Source organism: Panthera pardus, unplaced genomic scaffold, assembly GCF_024362965.1.
Source record: "Panthera pardus isolate Hobbes unplaced genomic scaffold, ASM2436296v1 HiC_scaffold_13, whole genome shotgun sequence".
NCBI classification, from domain to species: domain Eukaryota; kingdom Metazoa; phylum Chordata; class Mammalia; order Carnivora; family Felidae; genus Panthera; species Panthera pardus.
This window is the reverse complement of record NW_026526688.1, coordinates 42,098,285-42,118,520: the sequence shown is the minus strand read 5'-3', so window position 1 is coordinate 42,118,520 and position 20,236 is coordinate 42,098,285. Positions and strand designations below refer to the sequence as shown.

Here is a 20,236-nt window from a genome sequence, read left to right as displayed (position 1 = left end):
GGATTTCTTTTTTTTTTTTCTTTTTAATTTTTTAAGTTTATTTATTTTGAGAGAGAGAGAGAGAATGAGAGTGGTAGGAGCAGAGAGAGAAGAGAGAATCCCCAGCAGGCTCCATGCTGTCAGCACAGAGCTTGATGCAAGGGCTCAAACTCACGAACAATGAGACCATGAGACTGTGACCTGAGACCAAGTCAAGAGTTGGACACTTAACCAACTGAGCCACCCAGGCACCCCCTCTATGAAGGTTTCTAAAAGCAGGATCTCCTCAAGATATCAACACCTACCAAGGCCCATTTACTTTCTTAGCTAGTTTGACTGGGCTGTAGTTGAGTCATCAACACCTTCTCTAATGCAGCATGAAGAGACCACATGCAGCTCTACTTTTTTCCCTTTATTCCCTCAACTTCTAGCATATCTATCGTTGAATTTGTTTCACTGGTAAGTTAATCTCTCTGGATAATACACACTGTCCTCTTACAAAACGTTCTAGGCACTTTCTTTTAATAAGGAGACTCGCTGAAACATTCTGTATCTCTTTTATAATCCTGTAATTTTATCTTTGATTGCTCGGTAATACCTTCTTTTCCCAGCAGGGTGGCATCATGTCTTTGCTATTAAACCTTGCACACGCTGAAGGTCCTTAAGGCCCCATGTGAAGGGGCCAGGTGGAAGGTATTCTGAGATTCTCATTTACCATTTAATATATATACTTGGTCTCTGATGCAGACCGTACAAAAAGGTCAGAACAAATCACATACTCCTTTCCGTGTCAGTTCAACTAAGCAAGCCATCCAAAGGAAATACCTTTCTAACAGGAAATATCCAAAAGAAAACATTCAGTAAAAATGTGTATTCCTTGAAAAAACTTATGTAAATTATGTAGTCATCATTTCGGAGAATCTTTCACCACCAGCCAGAGACCGAGTTTAGCAAAGTAAGGTTACTGTGAGCTTGGGTGGTATGTGTCTTTTTGTTTTATTTTTAAAGAAACTTTTTATTTTGGAATAGTTTTAAATCCACAGAAAAGTTGAGATGAGATAGTACAGCAAGTTCCTATATACCCTTCACTCAGCTTCCCCTTATGTTAATATCTTATATAACCATGATACATTTTTCAAAATGAAGAAATTAGCACTGGTACATTACTATGACCTCAACTCTAGACTTAATTCGGCATTCACCAGTTTTTCCTCTCATGTTCTTTTTCTGTTGCAGGATCCAGTCCAGGATACCACATTGCACTTAGCATGTTGCTTTTTAGTTCTCTTTTACTTCTTCCTGCCAGCTCCTGGATTGGAACTTCATATAGAATAGCCACTTATAAATAGCTGTTAATTACTAACACAGCACCCCGTGTTTCATAACTGGTTGCAATTCTGCCCTACACATGAGACGACCCATCGCGCAGCATCACGAGCCTGCCTCAGAGGTTCAGCTGGCCTTACCCAGACTTTGGCACCCTCCTAGCTATGCCTGGGATTGGAGCAAGAAATCTATTTTGGGCCCACATAAACTGGACAATGTAACCAACCCCTACTGATTCCTATCCTTGAAGACAAAAGTAAGCCAGTTTATTGGGAGGGCAATTCTTTGTAACAATACTCCCAGAATGAGTACAATGACAAATGGTTTAGGAGACGATAGATATTTTTTTTTAGTAATTCCCAGTTTATTCAAAGTCTACAGTATGACAAAGACCTGGGTCAAGGTGGGGAAAAAAATCACCCATGATGCCTTAGATAGGACCCTCTTGACAACAGTTACTGTGAAGTTATCTCCTCACTGGCCTCCTACACCATTTCCTCAGTGGATTCACCTCTACAACAAGGAGGGAATAAGAGACACATGCAGAGAAAAACAAACAAACAAGAGTTTAGTCAAAAGTGAAGTTAGCAGACCCACACCACGGTCCTTAAGGCAGCTCTAAAGATATGGTTTCTGGGGGTCTAAGATAACAGCTTCCTGAGCAGAAGCATTAGTCTCCACATTCCTGTTAATTCAAGTTCTAATTTCTAATGATATTCTTCCTCTAAGTCTCTGACATACACACACTTCCTAAGGTTCAACTGTGGCATTGAAGCAGAATCTCTGGGACCCTTAGAAATGGAGGGGGAAAAGCCCACAAATACTCAGGTCTAATTCTTGGAGGCACTCAGTACTGACCACCCAGGTGAGAAATGGGGTGGGGAACAGAAATAAGCCTGGAGGGCCCTTCTTAAATGCATTATTCCAAAGTGATGTTTTTCATTTTTTCTTTTTTAAATGAATAAGTGGCACAAGAATTCAATGAAAACACATTAGAGAAAGCAATGAAAAAAATGCAATTGAACACATAGCAAGATACTCAAAGCCTTCTTATGTACTGTTTTTCCATGACCCAAGGAGCACAAACCCCCACACTCCTCAGCAGCCGTATCCTTCCTCAAGGCTATTTCTGGCCAGGTGTCAAACCTTGGAGACAGTTCTGGTATGTCTTCCAATAGCAAGACCAAGCACCATCTCTGTAATCCTCTGCCTCTCATGAGTTTAGGTCAACAATGGATTCGCCTTTCCATAATTCCAAAGTAAGGAGGAATGTCTGCATCTGAACATACTTATCAGCTTCTTGGCCATATTATTTAGCTTCAAAAAGTTGTTTGAAAACAGCAGTACCATTAATGGTCCAAATGAAAGCAATCTCATTTGGGTGATTGTTGTTATTATGGATGGTGTCAATCAGCATTGTTGAGTATGAATGGCACTAGGATTAGTGCAACATTTGGGGAAAGTGTCCCCAAACTTTCCCTAATATATTTTTTTTTAATTTTCTAGAAAGTGTTATGATTGTTTTGTATGAATACAAACATTCGTCTGAGGTCAGAAGCACTTGCATCATCTCCCACCCCTGCTGCCATCATCTATTTGAGTTACAGGAAAAGGATGACAGGGAGTGTGACATCAATGGCCAGCTAGGTCATGGGCCAGATAAAATTTCAGAATCATTGGGTAGACTCTTTTAGAAGTCCCTGTCTCCTGACAGCACAATCTGAATGAGGGGAAGGGGGTGGAGAGACAGACTTAGAGGCAGAATAGCAAATGTCATGAGAAAGCTATTTTTAAGCCTTAAGGTGACATTGAGGGTAGAGGTTTCCTGAACTATAGAGCTTTATCTTAAAGCCAAACCATGTGTCTGCATTTTAGAACTATTATCCAGAAGCATTTTAGGGGGTAGGAAATTTGTGTTTATAACCCGGTAAGTACACAGTCAGATCACAAATATTTTAATGCCACTTCCCCATCTCTCTTCATATGCTTGGAATGTTTTGGTAGCACTCTCTGCTTTTCTTTATAAAAAGCCCTAAATGAGTCCATAAGTAAAATGTCATCAGATATAATAAAGTCATATGCAGATTATTCTCAAAAAATTTAATAATATTTCCTTTATTTTCTGTAGTACCCCAAAATAAAACTATGTGATGAAACCCCAAGAGGAAAAGCCAGACTTGGAACACCAACAAACAGCCCTCCCTGGCCAAGAGCGGCCTGAGAAAACTAGGGAGAAATGTCATAGACTGAAGGAAGTACCAATGGAATGATGGGAATCTGCATGTAGAAACAAACTGGCAAATGGAGGCAAACACTGTTTCCACCCAGCTCTACCTGTGAGCCCATGCATACACACAGACACATGCACACACACTTGCACACTCATATACTCATAAGCTAGTCCTCCCAGCCCTCAACATACACACTCTCAACACAAGAATGGCCCACATAGAAGAACAGGTTTTCCAGAGTTGGAGGCCCCACTCCACCACTGGGACAAGGCCATTTCTTCCCCCACCTGACTGACCCTGCAAGTTCATTTTCGCTGTGGGAGAAGATAGAGATGGAGAAGGGTCTCCTCTGAATGCAATAGCACAAGTGTGTCTTGTCAAAATCATGGGAAACCATTTGATGTTCCAGACCATGGCCCGCAGAGCATTTCCTGTGAATACCAAGGGCCTAGAAGCCTCTGAGTCAGGACAGAAAAGGAGGGGAGAATGAGCCTCCCTCTGTGAGTCCCTAGCTGTGCTTTCTCATGGAAATCATACTGTAGAGATGGGTTAGGTATAGTTGGAAAGGTTCTATTGATTCTCTGCCTCAGGGATATCATGGATTAATGAACCAGGTGGAAATCTAACCAGCTTTTAGAGTATTATTTCTATGGAGAAAAGTTTCCAAACCCCACACAACAGATTCACAAAGGAATTGTTGAAGCACAATACATTTGTGCTTTGGCGACTACTGAGGAGGGGCAGGGCAGGGGCTTGATTTCTCCCCTTTGTCTTGAAGAAAGGCACTACTGGTGGAGAAGGGGGGGGTATGCTCTGTGTGGGCAGTGAAACATCCTAAAATGCCATGTGATAAATGCCTCTCACCCTCCCGCATGCAGAGCAGCTTCCTAAAGCCCCTGTGGTAGGTGCCCCTTCACTTTGCACCCAGCTAAGATTGTTTCCCAAAGGCTAGGCTAGCTACCCTGCTTAGTTTATATTTCAGTTTTCTCTGTTCTGCGTTTCAACTTCTGAATACAAAAGCCACTTCCTCCCCGTCTCAGTTCTCTGCCCAGTTGAATCACCCTGGGATAAAGAACCACATGAAAACAAGTAGAGTGACCACACTCTGGGATTTCCCTTGGTGATGTAATCCAATTAGGACAGGAGGAGAACGGATGACAAAGCCAGGTGCCATATCTATGGTGGGTCTAAGTCTCACAGGAAGTCAGGATGTAAAATTACTTCATTGGCTTTGAGTAGGATTTAAAGCTTATTATCTTGCACACAGGTGATGTACTCTGTCAGCCTTCTAGGAAAAAGAAAAAGAAAAAAAGTTTGATTTTGTCCTAACCTGTTTTGTAGATCATTGGACAAAGTTTTAAGATGGCATCTAACTTCAGTTGTCTGACATGTTTGCAGCTATTTATTAATTTTCTACTATTGCTAGGCATCAAAGATGAATAAGATATAGGCTCTGACCTTCAGAAAACTGACAGGAAAGGAGAGAGAATGACACATAACTGGATCAGTTGATTTCAAAATGCGATATGTTCTATCATAGGCAAGGGGAGGCATGGCAGACAGAATAACTCTGCTTAAGAGAGCTGGGGCTTTCCTAGAGGAAGAAATATTTAAAATGCATTTTGGTTGGGTGTCTGAAATAAAAATAAGAATAAAAATAAATTTTAATATAAAATAAAATAATAAAATAAAATGCATTTTGGAGAATGGATAAGACTTTGCCAAATATGCGAAATGTGGAGATGAGAAAGGAGATGGCACCATCTGGAAAAGAGAAGAAATGCAGAGCTGGGTCCTCAAGGGAGAAAATGAGGTGGACAGGTAGACAGGAGCCAGGACAAAGAGAGGCTCAAGACCTAGGATGAGAAGATGGTACTCACAGCCCTCCATGCTTATCTGTAAAATAGCTGTTCTCACTGAAGGATCACAAGTCAAGACTGTACTTCTTGTTTAATCCATCCATATTCCCACTAATAAAGCTGGCATAACAACTGTTTTCCCATCTTCACCTGACTTGCAAGTGAGCCACTTTGCAAGAGACTGGCTGCCTAGCTAGGAGCCAGGCTGTGGGGAGCACACTCAAGAGGGAAGTCATTTCAGAATCACGAGGCATTAGAGTTGCACTTCCTGAGACACCTGTACGTGTGTTTATTCCTGCTCAGTCACCTGGCAGCAACTTAAAAGCACAGGTTTTTGAATTAATTGTAAAGTGGCAATCGGGCTGTGGGGAGAGCGATATGGAAGAGTTAGAGGGATTCATGTCTTGTAGGGGCTGTGTTCACTCAATCCCCAAAGAGGCAAAGAGGACCTAATTAGAAACAAAGCTAACTTAACACCTTTCCTGAAGTGCTTCTCACGGGGCAGTTTCTTTTGTTGTTTTCTTCTTGTGTGTGTTTGTATTCATCAGGATCCACTAAGGGGCTAGATATGAATAACTCATGTTAGCATGTATTAGTGTGACACAACATACACTGCTCTTCTAAATGGGGCTCAAGGAGCCATTGCTTGAAAGCACAATGCTTATTTAGAAATGTTCAGACTTCACTGATCCTGAGTGGCAATCACAGGGAAGGACCCATCCAACCATCCATTGGGAGGCTCTTGCTCTGGGGCTGTGTACATTAAGGAACTCCTTTAAAATCATGATTTCATTTCTACCTACTGTCAGAGACAGGTCTGCATTTAAAGAAACAGAGAGAATGAGAGATAAGAGAAGGACTTTATAAAATCAATGAACATTCTTCTGAACATACAATTATATAATCACATAATTTTTTAAAGGTTTCTCTCAAAATAGAGAGACAGAGAGCAAGCGGCAGAGAGAGAGAGACAAAAGAGAGAGAATCTCAAGTTGTCTCCGTATTGTCAGCATGGAGCCTGATGTGGGGTACGAATCAATGAACCATGAGATCATGACCTGAGGCAAAATCAAGAGTCTAATGCTCAACCAACTGAGCCACTCAGGTGCCCTTATAATCATATGATTTTGATAATGTTTATCATTATGCCACGTAAGAATATCCATTCTTCTTTGTCTTTTTTTTCAACAGATACCCATCTTGGAACTGTCTTAGATAAACCTTTTATCTGATTTCCACTACCCCATATTGGTTTTGACAGAGTTCATTATTACCTCAAGTAGTATGCTGGCTAAATGTGACAGACAAGTACTTTCAGAAATAAAATATTTCCTATTTCCCTAATTAGAACAACATTCTTGCAGACTACCCAGATGCACCTGCCCTTGTGCAAACTCTGAAGGCTAATCATGTTCCCTTTATTTGGTCAAAGAGGTTGCGTGTTAAAGGTGATGGACTGGAGCAAAGCTGTTCCAGATGTATTTTTTTCATTCATTCAGTGCCATCAAGTTCATGGGCTTTTCTAGGCAAACGGTTTCAAAAAATGTAGCCAACCATCAATTATTCAGTAACTGATTAAATAGACTGTCAATTATATGAATCTCTTATTTCTCAATTTTCTCTCTCTTGACTTTTAGCCTTTCTACCATCTTACTGTAGATGGCTCTTTCCCAGAGAACAGATAATGCAAGTGAACAAAGAGAAGATGGGACTCAGGCAGGCAGTCTCATAGTTAGCTGCTCAGGGCCGCATCAGCTCTGATCCTCCGTGGCCAGTTGAGAATGTACATTAGATCAGAGATTGACACACTATGGCCCTCAGCCCAAATCTGGCCCACTGCCTGCTTTTGTAAACAAAGTTTAATTGGAGCACGACCACACTCATTTGCTTGTGTTGTCTACGGCTGCGTTTTGGACTACAACAGCAATGCTGAGTAACTGCAACAGAAGTCATATGGCTCTCAAAGCTTCAAACACTTGGCCCTTTAGAGAAGCAGTTTGCTAACCTTGTCTTAGCTGCTTGGACTGGTGAGTTCAGTTTCTTAGAGCATGCTGTGATTAAAGTAAAGCCTTCCATTCTCTAGTCCATTTTCTGGATTTCACACTGGCCTCTGATAGGAATATTGTAAATGTTAAGGCCCAACAGAAATGTGAAAAAAAAAAAAGGGACACCTGGGTGGCTCAGTTGGTTAAGCATCCAACTCTTGATTTCAGCTCAGGCCATGATCTCACAGTTCATGAGATCGAGCCCCGCGTTAGGCTCTATGCTGACAGTGAGGAGCCTGCTTGGGGTTCTCTCTCTCCCTCTCTGTCTCTGCCCCTCTCCTGCATTCTCTCTCTTTCTTCCTCTCTCTCTCTCTCTCTCTCTCTCTCAAAATAAATAAATAAACATTAAAAGAAAAAATAATGTGGAAAAAGATATTTTGGAAGGATATTTTTAACTGCAAGTAAAACAAAACACTAAATCAAGGAATTTTTTATTCTAAGGGATTTTTTTTCTCATATAATAAGTCAAGCACCTGGGTTTGTTTTGTGAGTGGCTTAGCAGCTCAACAAGTACCCAGTTTATTTTGATCTTTCTGACTTTCCATGCTTAGCCTGTCTGATTTGTGCTTCAGGGTACCTCTTCTTAAAGGCCCTAAGGTGGCTGCCAGAGTTCCAGTCATCTCATGCTGACACAGCAACGTCCAGCAGCTATAAAACAATCTTCTTGAGGCTATTTTTAAGAGTGAGTGAAACTATTCTCATAACTGCCATCCCTACCCTCTAGCTTTCTTGCTTTGTATCTCAGTAGCCAGCACAATATCACAGGCTACCATATTAAACTGATGACTGACAAGAACACAGGTCACTGCTTACTCCAATCAAGATTGAGCCCTTGGAGGTGAGATGGATATCTCTCTCCCCTGAAGCTGATGGCTTAGCGACAACGGTGCGCATGTGAAAAACATTAGGGCTCTGCCAGAAGGAAAAAGAAAAGGGAAGATGGATGTTGGGTAGGCAACCAACAGTGTCAGCTATAGAATGGCATGAGTCCCTTTCCACCACTAGAAGAATAACTCACACAGTATGTCCAATTAGTGACAAACAAGTTGTGCGCCAAGTATAAAGTACAGAACTATATATATACAGTAGAGAATATTTTCTATCTTAAAGATAAAAACTGTTCCATGAACTATCACCATGAACTTGAGTACATCATTTTATCTCTCTGGATCTTAAGAGGTTAAGACAAGATGAAAGTCTCTTCAAGGTCTGGGCTACAAAAACCATTATTAATTCAAAATCTTGAATAAAGGAACACTGTGTATTTGAATAAATATTTTATTTATATGTTTTTTGTATTTATAAGCTGTATTTTTACACAAAGAGTAGGAGCTAACCTTAAAAAACCTAAATACCAAAAGGGAAAATAACTAGTCTTGGGAATTGGTGCTGGCAGAAAATAAGGAAAGGAAAACATTAAAGACAGAGGTAAGGAGAGCATGCAGAAATGCAAACCATATGTTCCTGGAGAGTTGCTGGAAAAGTCACCTAAAAATTGAGTTCTAAGTTCTCTATAATTTAAAACAAGAAGGGAAACACAGTGAGTTATAAAACTGACAACATCCACAAAATAAAATCACAATAATAGTTTAGAGGCAGCTCAGATTTTCTTGATATTAAGACTTCAGACAAATTTCATTCATATTCCTAATAAAGAGGACATTGCAATAAATATTGTTCTTAGTATCAACATTTCAAAGTATGATATATTAAAGTAATGCTACCCACTGAAACCAACAAACTCTAGTATTTCAATACCTTAACACAGTAAAAAATTATTTCTTGCTCATTTAACATTCAGTGCTAGTGTTTCAGGCTGGTGGGTAGCCACTGCTTTCCATATTATCCGTTCACCCTTCTCTAGGGACTCAGAGCCATCTGCACTTAGCTAAAGCAGAGTTGCTCAATTTTGGCACTATTGGCATTTTAGAACAACGTTCTGTTGTGGAGGGCTGTCCTATGCATTGGAGAGTGTTTAGAAGCATCTTGGGCTACTACCAACTAGATACCAGGAGCATGACAATCAAAAATGCCTGCTAATACTGTCAAATGTCCTCTGGGGGACTGGCTGGGGACTTGTGACTTAGAGTTTGGATAAAGAAAGAGTAGAGACTCAACCAACACATGAAAAAATGCTTAACATCACTCATCATCAGAGAAATACAAATCAAAACCACAATGAGATATTACCTCACACCAGTCAGAATGGCTAGCATTAAAAACTCAGGCAACAACAGATGTTGGAGAGGGTGCGGAGAAAGAGGATCCCTTTTGCACTGCTGGTGGGAATGCAAACTGGTGCAGCCATTCTGCAAAACAGTATGGAGGTTCTTCAAACCATTAAAAATAGAACTACCCTAGGACCCAGTAATTGCACTACTAGATGTTTATCCAAGGGATACAGGTGTGCTGTTTCAAAGGCGCACATGCACCCCAATGTTTATAGCAGCACTGTCAACGATAGTCAAAGTATGGAAAGAGCCCAAATGTCCACTGATGGATGAGTGGAAAAAGAAGATGTGGTATATATATATATATATATATATATATATATATATATATATATATATACACACATATACATACATACATACATATACACACATACACAATGGAGTATTACTCAGCAATCGAAAAGAATGAAATCTTGCCATTTGCAACTATATGGATGGAACTAGAGGATATTATGCTAAGTGAAATTAGTCAGAGAAAGATATATCATATGACTTCACTCATATGAGGACATTAAGGTACAAAATAGATGAACATGAGGGAAGGGAAGCAAAAATAATATAAAAATAGGGAGGGGGACAAAGCATAAGAGACTCTTAAATATGGAGAACAAACAGAGGGTTACTGGAGGGATTGTGGGAGGGGGGATGGGCTAAATTGGTAAGAGGCATTAAGGAATCTACTTGTGAAATCATTGTTGCACTATATGATAACTAACTTGAATGTAAATTTAAAAAAATAAAAATAAAAAATTTGAATAAAAAAAGAGTAGGGAAAACATATCTCCTTTTTATTGGTGTATTAATTATACACACACACATGATCAGATCTTAAGTGTTCAGTTCAACGAGTTTTGACAATTGTTACATCTTTATAATAATCACCAGCCAAAACAAGATGTCAATCAATTCCCATACCCAGAAAATTCCCTTGTCCAGTTAATCCATCATCCTCTCTCAGGCAACTACTTTCTGATTTCAATCACCGTAGATTAGTTTTGTTTATTCTCGGCCATAATATAAATAGAATTACAAAATATGCATTCTTTTGTGTTTGGCTTCTTTTGCTCAAAACAGTATTCTGAAACTCCCGCATGTTATTGCATGAATCAAGAGTTCTTTCCTTCATACTGCTAAGTAGTCTTCTACTGTATGGCAATGCCACAAATGTGTTTAATCTCTTAACTGCTGCACACTTTCTTTTTTAAACAATTTTTTCCTAAAAGTGATGTGTGTCACTTCTGTTCACAATTCATTGGTGAGAAATAGTATTATAACCTATCTGAATGTAACAAACCCTGGGAAGCGACGTCTTTACTGGGCAGACACTTGTCAGTGACAATTCTGTCCTCTGAAAGCTGGAACATAAATCTTGTAGGACAGTTAATTATCTCTGTCATATCTAGCATCCAAATGGGAGATCTGTGTATGGCTTTCTGGCCTTTAGGCTAGAAGAGGTAAAACCTACTAGAAGTTCTAGCATGACATAGATAGTAAGTTTTGAAATACACTCTAAAAAACTATCGGCTCTGGAAACATTTTACTAGTCAACCATGCTAAGTAACAAGATAAACTCATATTGTAGTTAATTATTCACCAGTTCTAACCAAATACTAAATAACCAATCAATATCCAAAGCAACAGAGAACTTTCAGCTAATGCATATGAATGCTTTCTTGTACTTTTTTTTCTTGAAGGCTCAATATTTTAAAAATAAATTGTTCTTGAATAGAACATGATTGACAAAGTATAAATAGTAGTATATTTGAATAACCATATTATGTTTAAAATCTACAGACCTGTGATACACAGAAGCCTCAACTTGAATTTCATATATTTGTTTTAAATTAAAAGAAAAAAGATGTCCATAATAATAGAAATGTAAATTGAATATTTATCATAGTTAACTATGAATGGAAGCACATATTCATGAATTCATAAATATTTTCAGAACAAAATCTTTCCCAGACCAAAAGGGCTGGGACCCTAAAAACAGTGAGAAAACACAGTAGTCTTTTCTGCTTGAGGAATGCTGAAAAGTAAAACAGACCAGCATTCTCTGCTTTATTTTTACTAATGAATAACATACACAAAAAATAAAAGTACATAAAACTGTGATTAAAGATGACTCGATATAAATATATCCCTCATTTCAAAAAATGAGCATATCTATCGCATCATATAAAAATAGACATTTTTTTTACATATTTGCATGAATATGCCATCATATGGTGATCACTTTTGAGTTACCTACCCTAACCTATTCACAACATTTCATCCTTTATTGACTTTCAGATAGTTGATTTGTACACATTGTATATTTCCGTGTAAGTGATTTTTTTAAATGTCTCCAACCTGTGCACCATAAAATAGTTCAGACCTAAGTATGTACATAGAAGGTCCGATGGGCGTAGGCCTGGCAAGAGTCTCATAAGGATCTAGGAAGTCCTGGGGAAATAGTGCCCGCTGAAGGAAGGGTCTGGATCAAAGATGAAGAGTCCTGATAAGTGTGTCTGAAGGAGGAAGGTCAGCCAGCGGCAGGCACTGGGAGGCAGGAAGGCCCAGCACGCAAGGGAGAGCAGGCTTAGGCATCAGTCGGCTTTAGAGAGCTGCAGCACACACAACAAAGATACGGGGGGATGCAGCGCTCAGAGGCCTGGGTGGCAGAGAGGCACCTGCCATTAAGACGGTAGATCAGTGGAAGCAAGGTCCAAGCCATTGGGCTGGATTTGTGTCCAGAAATCCTTTTGCCCAGGAGGCATGGATACTGACAGGAATGGGTTCCTGCCTCAGAATAGCAGCTAAGCCACCAAGACAGGACTCAAGTAAAGGAGGAAGGACAACGTAACACCTATCTAAAGTATCCAAGTGGCCCATGAGATCAGGATAAATCTTGGAGCAGGCATGACTGATGCTGATTTCAAGAGTCATGGGACAGACATTCATCATCCCTTCCCCAAAAGGGTTCTGAGGCTTGCATGCCTCACTCAGTCACCCCAGCTGTGGGAAGGAAAGGAATGTAGAATTTGGGAACCAGGGACACCCAGAAGCCACAAGCTGGGCGTGACCTTTTGTTTTAAAAAAGAAAAATCATGGGGCACCTGGGTGGCTCAGTCGGTTAAACATCTGACTTCAGCTCAGGTCATGATCTCCCAGTTTGTGAGTTCAAGCCCTGCTTTGGGCTCTGTGCTGATAGCTCAGAGCCTGGAGCCTGCTTTGGATTCTGTGTCTCCCTCTCTCTCTGCCCCTCCCCCATGCGCGCGCACGTGCGCGCGCGCGTGCTCTCTCTCTCTCTCTCTCTCAAAAATAAATAAAGATAAAAAAAAAAGAAAAAATAAAAATCTTGGGGCACCTTTGTGGCTCAGTTGGTTAAGTGCCGGACTTTGGCTCAGGTCATGATCTCCCCATTCGTGAGTTCAAGCACTGCGTCAGGCTCTATACTAATAGCTTAGAGCTTGGAGCCTGCTTCAGATTCTGTGTCTCCCTCTCTCTCTCTGCCCCTCCTCCCACTCTCACTCTCTCTCTCTCTCTCTCTCTCTCTCAAAAATAAACATTAAAAAATGTTTTAAAACATCTTAACACAGTTGAAAGAAATTGACATTCTTTCATAGGAGCCCGAGTCTACCTTTGCAGGAAGAAAGTTCACAGGAGTTCAGTGGGCAGAATAGACTCACTCCATCCTTGGACCTCCATTAGCGCTGCTAATGTCTTTCCAAACATCAGAAGCTCTGGTATATTTCAGTTCCAAAATGCCTTGGAACTCTCTTATGTTCTACATTTTCAAAAGTCTTTGCCAGAAAGATGGTAACTGTGTCTAATTTGTAATGCATGCCTAGTCATAATGTTAATTCGCAGGACTAGTATTAATAATATTATACACTTCAAAGTGAATCCTGTATATTCTACAGCATTAACTGGAGTGGTTCAGGCGCCTGTTAACAAGTTACTGAAATTCAGAAGCTTATGGGTTTGTTGGGAAGTCACAGCCTATTACAAGTTGTGTCAAGCCAACTCCAGGGGCAGGCAAAAAAGAATTGCTACTCTCTGCAAAGCCTTAGGCACTGCTTTTGAATTTCATTAAGAAGGACATATCCATGGATTCCAGATAACTATTATAGGTGGGCTTCATCTTAAGAAATACTAGTTATGAAAGGCAGCCTTATAAAATGTCTAAATTAGCAAGAAGTTATTTGCTTCAATAAAGGAGTTTCTATTTAATCAGCAAAAACCATCCATCCATTTGTTCGTTCATCCAATAAATGCAGAGCCTTCCCGTGAATGATATGCTATGAGTAAGACATGATCCCTGCCCTGAAGAAGCTCTCACCCCTGAAGGCAGATATTAACAATTAGCTACATCCAGGAGGTACCAGGTATAAACAAGATGGTCTGAACATTAAAATGAGAGAAGCCAGGGGCCCCTGGGTGGCTCAGTCGGTTAAGCGGTCGACTTCGGCTCAGGTCATGATCTCGTGGTCCGTGGGTTCGAGCCCTGCGTCGGGCTCTGTGCTGACAGCTCAGAGCCTGGAGCCTGTTTGGGATTCTGTGTCTCCCTCTCTCTGACCGTCCCCCATTCATGCTCTCTGTCTCAAAAATAAATAAACGTTAAAAAAAAAAAACATTAAAAAAACGTTAAAAAAAAATAAGAGAGGCCATTTCCAGCAGGAAATTCAAGGAAGGCTTTGCAAAGAAGATGGGAGAGACTCAAAGATAGCAGGATATTAACTGTTAGCGATTGCAGGTAGAAAAGATGAGCAAGTTAAACATGCATAAAGGAGTGAGCAAAGAATGAGAACCGGAAGCTATAAGGCATGTGTGAAGCATGGCAAAGAGATCTATTTGAGCGTGGATTTTGACCAAGAGTGGGAATTAGAATTGTAAAGGTAAGTTGAAGCTGAATCAAGAAGAGCCATAAATGCCAGGGAAAGGAATGTGTGATGGATTCTGTTCAGCAATCAAAAGCCGCTAAGCTTTTTGTGAAGAGAAAGAACAGAATTAATGCTTCTTTAATGAGAACAACATTTGCTTCTGAGATGCTGTGCATCTTCTATAGGGACAGAAGATTGAGAGCAGCAATATCAGATAAAAATATGTCACGAGAGTTTGGTAGAGAAGTGATAGGGGCCCGAGCTCTCATAGTGTTATCCACTCAGTGTGTTTAAGCAGTAATGTCACATGAACTGTTGCCTGGAGGATGTTCCATTGTGCTACACAAGACATGTCACAGAGCTGACAAAATTGAGTACTGAGTACAGATTTTTAGTTGAGACTTCAAAGAGAAGAAGGCTCTTCCTGCCAGAAGAGTTTTTCAGTGGCCCCATCATCAACTACCCTTGAGAAGATTCTGTGCATGCGCACACACATACACACACACACATACACTCACACACCAGGTTAGAGAGATAGAACTGTAGTGCAGATGCACCGGACCAAACCATGACCAACTTATTGATGAGGGTCTGAAGCAAGTACTGAACATTCCAGAGCAGACCAGACTCTTTGGGGCAAGAGCAGTGGGAGCCTCAGAGAAGATCAGCTTGGAAACGATTTCCTTGGATTTGCCAGTGAAGGTTACTCATCAATTCTTTAGGAAGGAGGAACTGCAGACTGGTCTGAAAATCCACTGTCTACTCTTATGCTTTGTTGCATGTAAAGCTATCCAGAAAACCAAATATTACTCCTCTTGGGTGTATAGATGGCACCCTCTTGTCAGGGCTGCAGAGTACCAAGAGGAATGATCACACTAGGACCCTTCTCAAATTTAAAGCCAGGATTCCTGTGTCAGAGAACATATGTTTGGAGGGGAGAACAAGAAGTTATGGCTTGAGGCTTGGATACATGAGGGAGAGGAGCGAGTATGACTGGATGTTTGAGCTTGGGTGACTGGGAGAACAGTGATACTCTCAGTCAGATGACAGGCAAGAAGGGGAAATTATTTGGTTAAGATGATCATTTCAGTTGAGAACATGCTGAGTTGGGGTGGGTAATCCAGAGCAAGATGCAGGCACTGGGAAGACAGGATGAAAGACCAGCAGAAAGTTTAGGACACAAGATCAAACATTTCTCAAAATAAATTACAAACCAATAAAAAGACACTCTTGGAGCAAATTATTCACATGTATAACTTTCTAGAACTTTCTCAAAAGTTTAAAATGAGACACACCTTTAATTACCTTAATAGCATATTTGATATTAAATTTAAATTCCTTTTATACATCTTAGAGTAGTAAGTAAAAAACCAACTATTTTTAAGGAATTGTATTGTTCTTGTATGTTCCTCACTCTTGGATTAGTCAATACTTTTCTTGAGATAATACTATCATTATGACACAAATTTTTGGATGCAACAATTGCTAGCAACTTAATCTTTAATAGAGGTAGGATGTCTTAAGACATTCTGAGCTTCAGGTGTGCTTTTGATCACAAATTAAGAATCCATAATTTGCGAAACATTGTTGGTGTTTATGATATTTGAAAATACAGAACTAAATTCTAATTCTAAGGATTAAGACATGTTTTGTTTTTCTGTCTTATGGATTTTTCACCCCCATTGTCCCCTAGATGTGCTGACCATTGGAGTTAATGACATTAAGTCCCTCTAGAAACAATTTATAAAGTGCTTCATACTGCAAGGCAGCCCACCCATGTCCCTTGAACTTAAGGCCATCTGTGCAATTGTTTTTCACCTCTGCATTCAAAAATAAAATAAAACACACCTAAACAAACTCTTGAAACCAAGGGAACACCAGGCCACTAGATTACTAAATTACTCCATTTCACAAGGACACTTTATTTATTGTATCCTCAATGGCTACAACACTGTCTGGCATACAGTAGGTGTTCAGTAAATATTTGCTGAATCAATCAATAAATAAATATCAAAGTTAAATTTTTATTTCTTAGCAGACACATTTCTGTCATCTTAGATGGGATTGTTCTCACCTGCGAATAGTGCGTTGCACATCGCAAGACACAGGATCACTGGCCATCTCCCTTTCAATGCCATTAGACTCCACTGTGACAACCCAAAACACCCTCCCACATTTTCAACTGACTCTTGCTAGGAGGTACTGGTTCCAATTTAAGATCCAATATGTGAAATGTGTAATTAATGACTGGCATCTGTCTATGAACCACAACCAATTTCATGAGACTCTGAAAAATTAAAGGAAACAAAATATGGAACATTTGGGAGTAGACTTTGATGATTTCCATATGAAAGAAAAATACCTCCTGCTAAGAAAGCACCCAGCATCCCAAATTCTGAATTAGAAAGGTACTACCAAGTGGAGATACAAAAAAGCAGGAGTGACCTGCTAGCATGATAGCATGTCTTACATTCAGGAAGACCCTGGCAAGCACCCTATCTCAGAAGAAAATATTCATTCATCTACTCCTCACTATCTATGGAAAAGCATTTTGAGGTTTATAATTAAAGTCAAAGGGGAAGTAGGATTCACTTTACATCATTCAGCAACTTTTCCAGAACACAATTCCATAGGACTACAGATAGCTACTCCAGAGGCCAACCTTGAAAGTCCCCTATCAAAAGGAATCTAAATTGTCCAAAATTTAAAACATTAATGTCTCTAAAGACATTAACACAGAAATTATGTTTTTGCAATAATGCCTTCTTATTTGAATTTTGCAACAAATATTTTTGGCTTTAGAATTAAATAAATGTACAAGGATTTGAAAAATACCCTGGGGTACCGGGTGGCTCACTTGGCTAAGTGCTGGACTCTTGATGTCAGCTCAGATCATGATCTCATAGTTCAGGGGTTTGAGCCCCACATCAGGCTCTGGGCTGACAGCACAGATCCTGCTTGGGATTCTCTCTCACTCACTCTCTTTTTCTCTGTCCCTCCCCTGCTCGCTCTCGCTCTCTCTCTCTCTCTCTCTCTCTCTCTCAAAATAAACAAATAATATAAAAACATTTTAAAACTTTTTTAAAAAGGAAAAATACCCTAAATGTATCATATGGGATCTATATCACTTTTTATTGCAAATAATACAATAAAATCAGTATCTATGTTGAGCTAATAATTACAGGGCTGGTTGAGTTTGGGTTTTTAACAACATAAACTATTTCTAGCTCTTTCTTGGGAGAACGCCCATGACTAGATGCCCGAAAAGACTGGTCTGAGGCACCGCTGACTCCACTTTTAACTGATGGAGCATGTGACAATCTGAACTGCTCGCCAAATTGGATGTTCTAGGCAGAGACTCTACCTTATCATTACTCAAAACTCCAGATTTCATATATCACAGCACAATAGTCAAGATGTATAAGTGGAGCCATAATAGCAAGGAACCCCTGGTGGCGATAAATCTGTGCATGAAGATACTAAATCCCTGACACTTAGCACTGTGCTTGGCACATATTTGGAGTTCAATAAATATTTGCCAAATAAGAGAATGAAAGAGATGACCTTAGTCACACAGGAAATTTAAGTTCTAATCAACATTTTCTGTTTATAGAGGATAAGATAATATTACATACATTTTATAAGGATTTCCACCAACATGGTTAAATATTTCTAGTGCTCACAAGGATAATACTCAATTATCTGAAAATGACTTTCATCTAGCATAGTCCATTTCTAGACAGTGCCAGATTTTTTAAAGATTCTATTTAAATCCCAGTTAGTGAATATACAGTGTAATATTCATTTCAGGTGTACAATCCAGTGACGCAACACTTACATACAACACCCAGTGCTCATCATAACAACTGCACTCCTTAATCCCCTTCATCTATTTCCCCCATTCCCCCCACCACCACCACCCCTCTGATAACCATCAATTTATTCTCTACACTTAAGAGTCTGTTTCCTAGGTGCCCCTGGCTGGCTCGGTCAGTTAAGCATCTGATTTCAGCTCAGGTCCTGATCTCGCAGTTTGTGGGTTCAAGCCTCGCGTCGGGCTCTGTGCTGACAGCTCAGAGCATGGACCTGTTTCACATTCTGTCTCCCTCTCTCTCTGCCCCTCCCCCACTCACACTCTCTCTGTCTCTCTGTCTCTCTCAAAAATAAACATTAAAAAAGTCTGTTTCTTAGTTTGTCTCTCTTTTTTTCCCTTTGCTCATTTGTTTTGTTTCTTAAATTCCAGTTAAATGAGTGAAATCATATGGTATTCGTCTTTCTCTGACTTATTTTGCTTACCATAATGCACTCTAGCTCCATCTATGCCATTGAAAATGGCAAGATTTCATTCTTTTTGATGGTTGAGTATTATTCCATTGTATGTGTATACCACTTCTTTTCCATTCATCAGTCAATGGACACTCGGGCTGTTTCCATGATTTAGCTATAGTGGATAATGCTGCTATAAACATCAGGGTGTATGTACCCTTTCGAATCTGTATTTTTGTATCCTTTGGATAAATACCTAGTAGTGCTCTTGCTGGGTCATAGGGTAGTTCTATTTTTAACTTTTTGAGGAACCTCCATACTGTTTCCCAGAGTGACTGCACCAGTTTGTATTCTCACCAACAGTGCATGAGGGTTACCCTTTCTCCACATCCTTGCCAACACCTGTTGTTTCATGTTTGTTGATTTTGCCATTCTGACAGGTGTGAGATGGTATCTCATTGCAGTTTTTGCTTTGCATTTCTCTGATGATGAGTGATGTTGAGCATCTTTTCATATGTCTGTTGGTCATCCATATGCCTTCCTTGGAAAAATGTCTATTCATGTCTTCTGCCTATTTTTAATTAGTTTCTTCATTTTGGGGGTGTTAAGTTTTATAAGTTTTTTTTTTTTCTAAATTTTGGATACTAGACCTTTATCAGCTATATCATTTGCAAATATCTTCTCCCCTTCTGAAGGTTGTCTTTTAGTTTTGTTGACTGTTTCCTTTGCTGTACAGAAGTTTTTACTTTGATGCAATCCCAATAGTTTATTTTTGTTTTTGCTTCCCTTGCCTCAGGAGACATATTTAGACAGAAGTGGCTACAGGAGAGTGTCAGATTTTTTTTTAATTACTAAAATACAGGATATGAGAAACTTGATAAAAATGTTTAGAGCTGGTTTTAAGGAGTTAACTCACTCTAAAGCCTGAGGAAATATATTTTTATTTCAGCCACTTTTCAAACTCTCCTCACAGAGAATGGACATTTGAGAAGCCAGCTACCATCACTGGCAAAGTGTGATGCTCAGTGCAGGCAACAGTGCTCTTAAAGCAGTGAGCTAAGCATCCCTCTGTTAAGACACTGCAAACAAAGGCATATGGGCGTTTAACTACAGGAACCACCAAAGTATCTAAAATCCCAGAACAGTGTGCCAGGATACAAGCTTGGAAGGCATCTTTCTTTTACAGAAAAAGAAACAGGCACAGAGAGTCTGAGGGACTTGTTCCAGGCCACATAGTAAGTTGGTAGCCGAGATGAGACTAGGAGTCAGCTCTTCGTAATAGCTAAGAATCCCAGATGAATTACAGAGAACAAAAAAGAGAAAGTTGATAAAAACATCACCTCTCAATGCAGAGCAGGAGAAACACGACAAGCTGTGCACCTTCTGACTGTTCAAACCTACAGCCCACCGGGTGGAATGAGGAAGAGCCTG

The 20,236-nt window shown here is 39.9% G+C and overlaps 1 protein-coding gene across 5 annotated transcripts in view; it reads right to left on the bottom strand.

The window, feature by feature from the left end:
- ZMAT4 (zinc finger matrin-type 4) overlaps nt 1-20,236 on the bottom strand; it is a 349,139-nt gene that overhangs the window by 183,319 nt on the left and 145,584 nt on the right. The gene's annotated exons all lie outside the window — the stretch shown is intronic.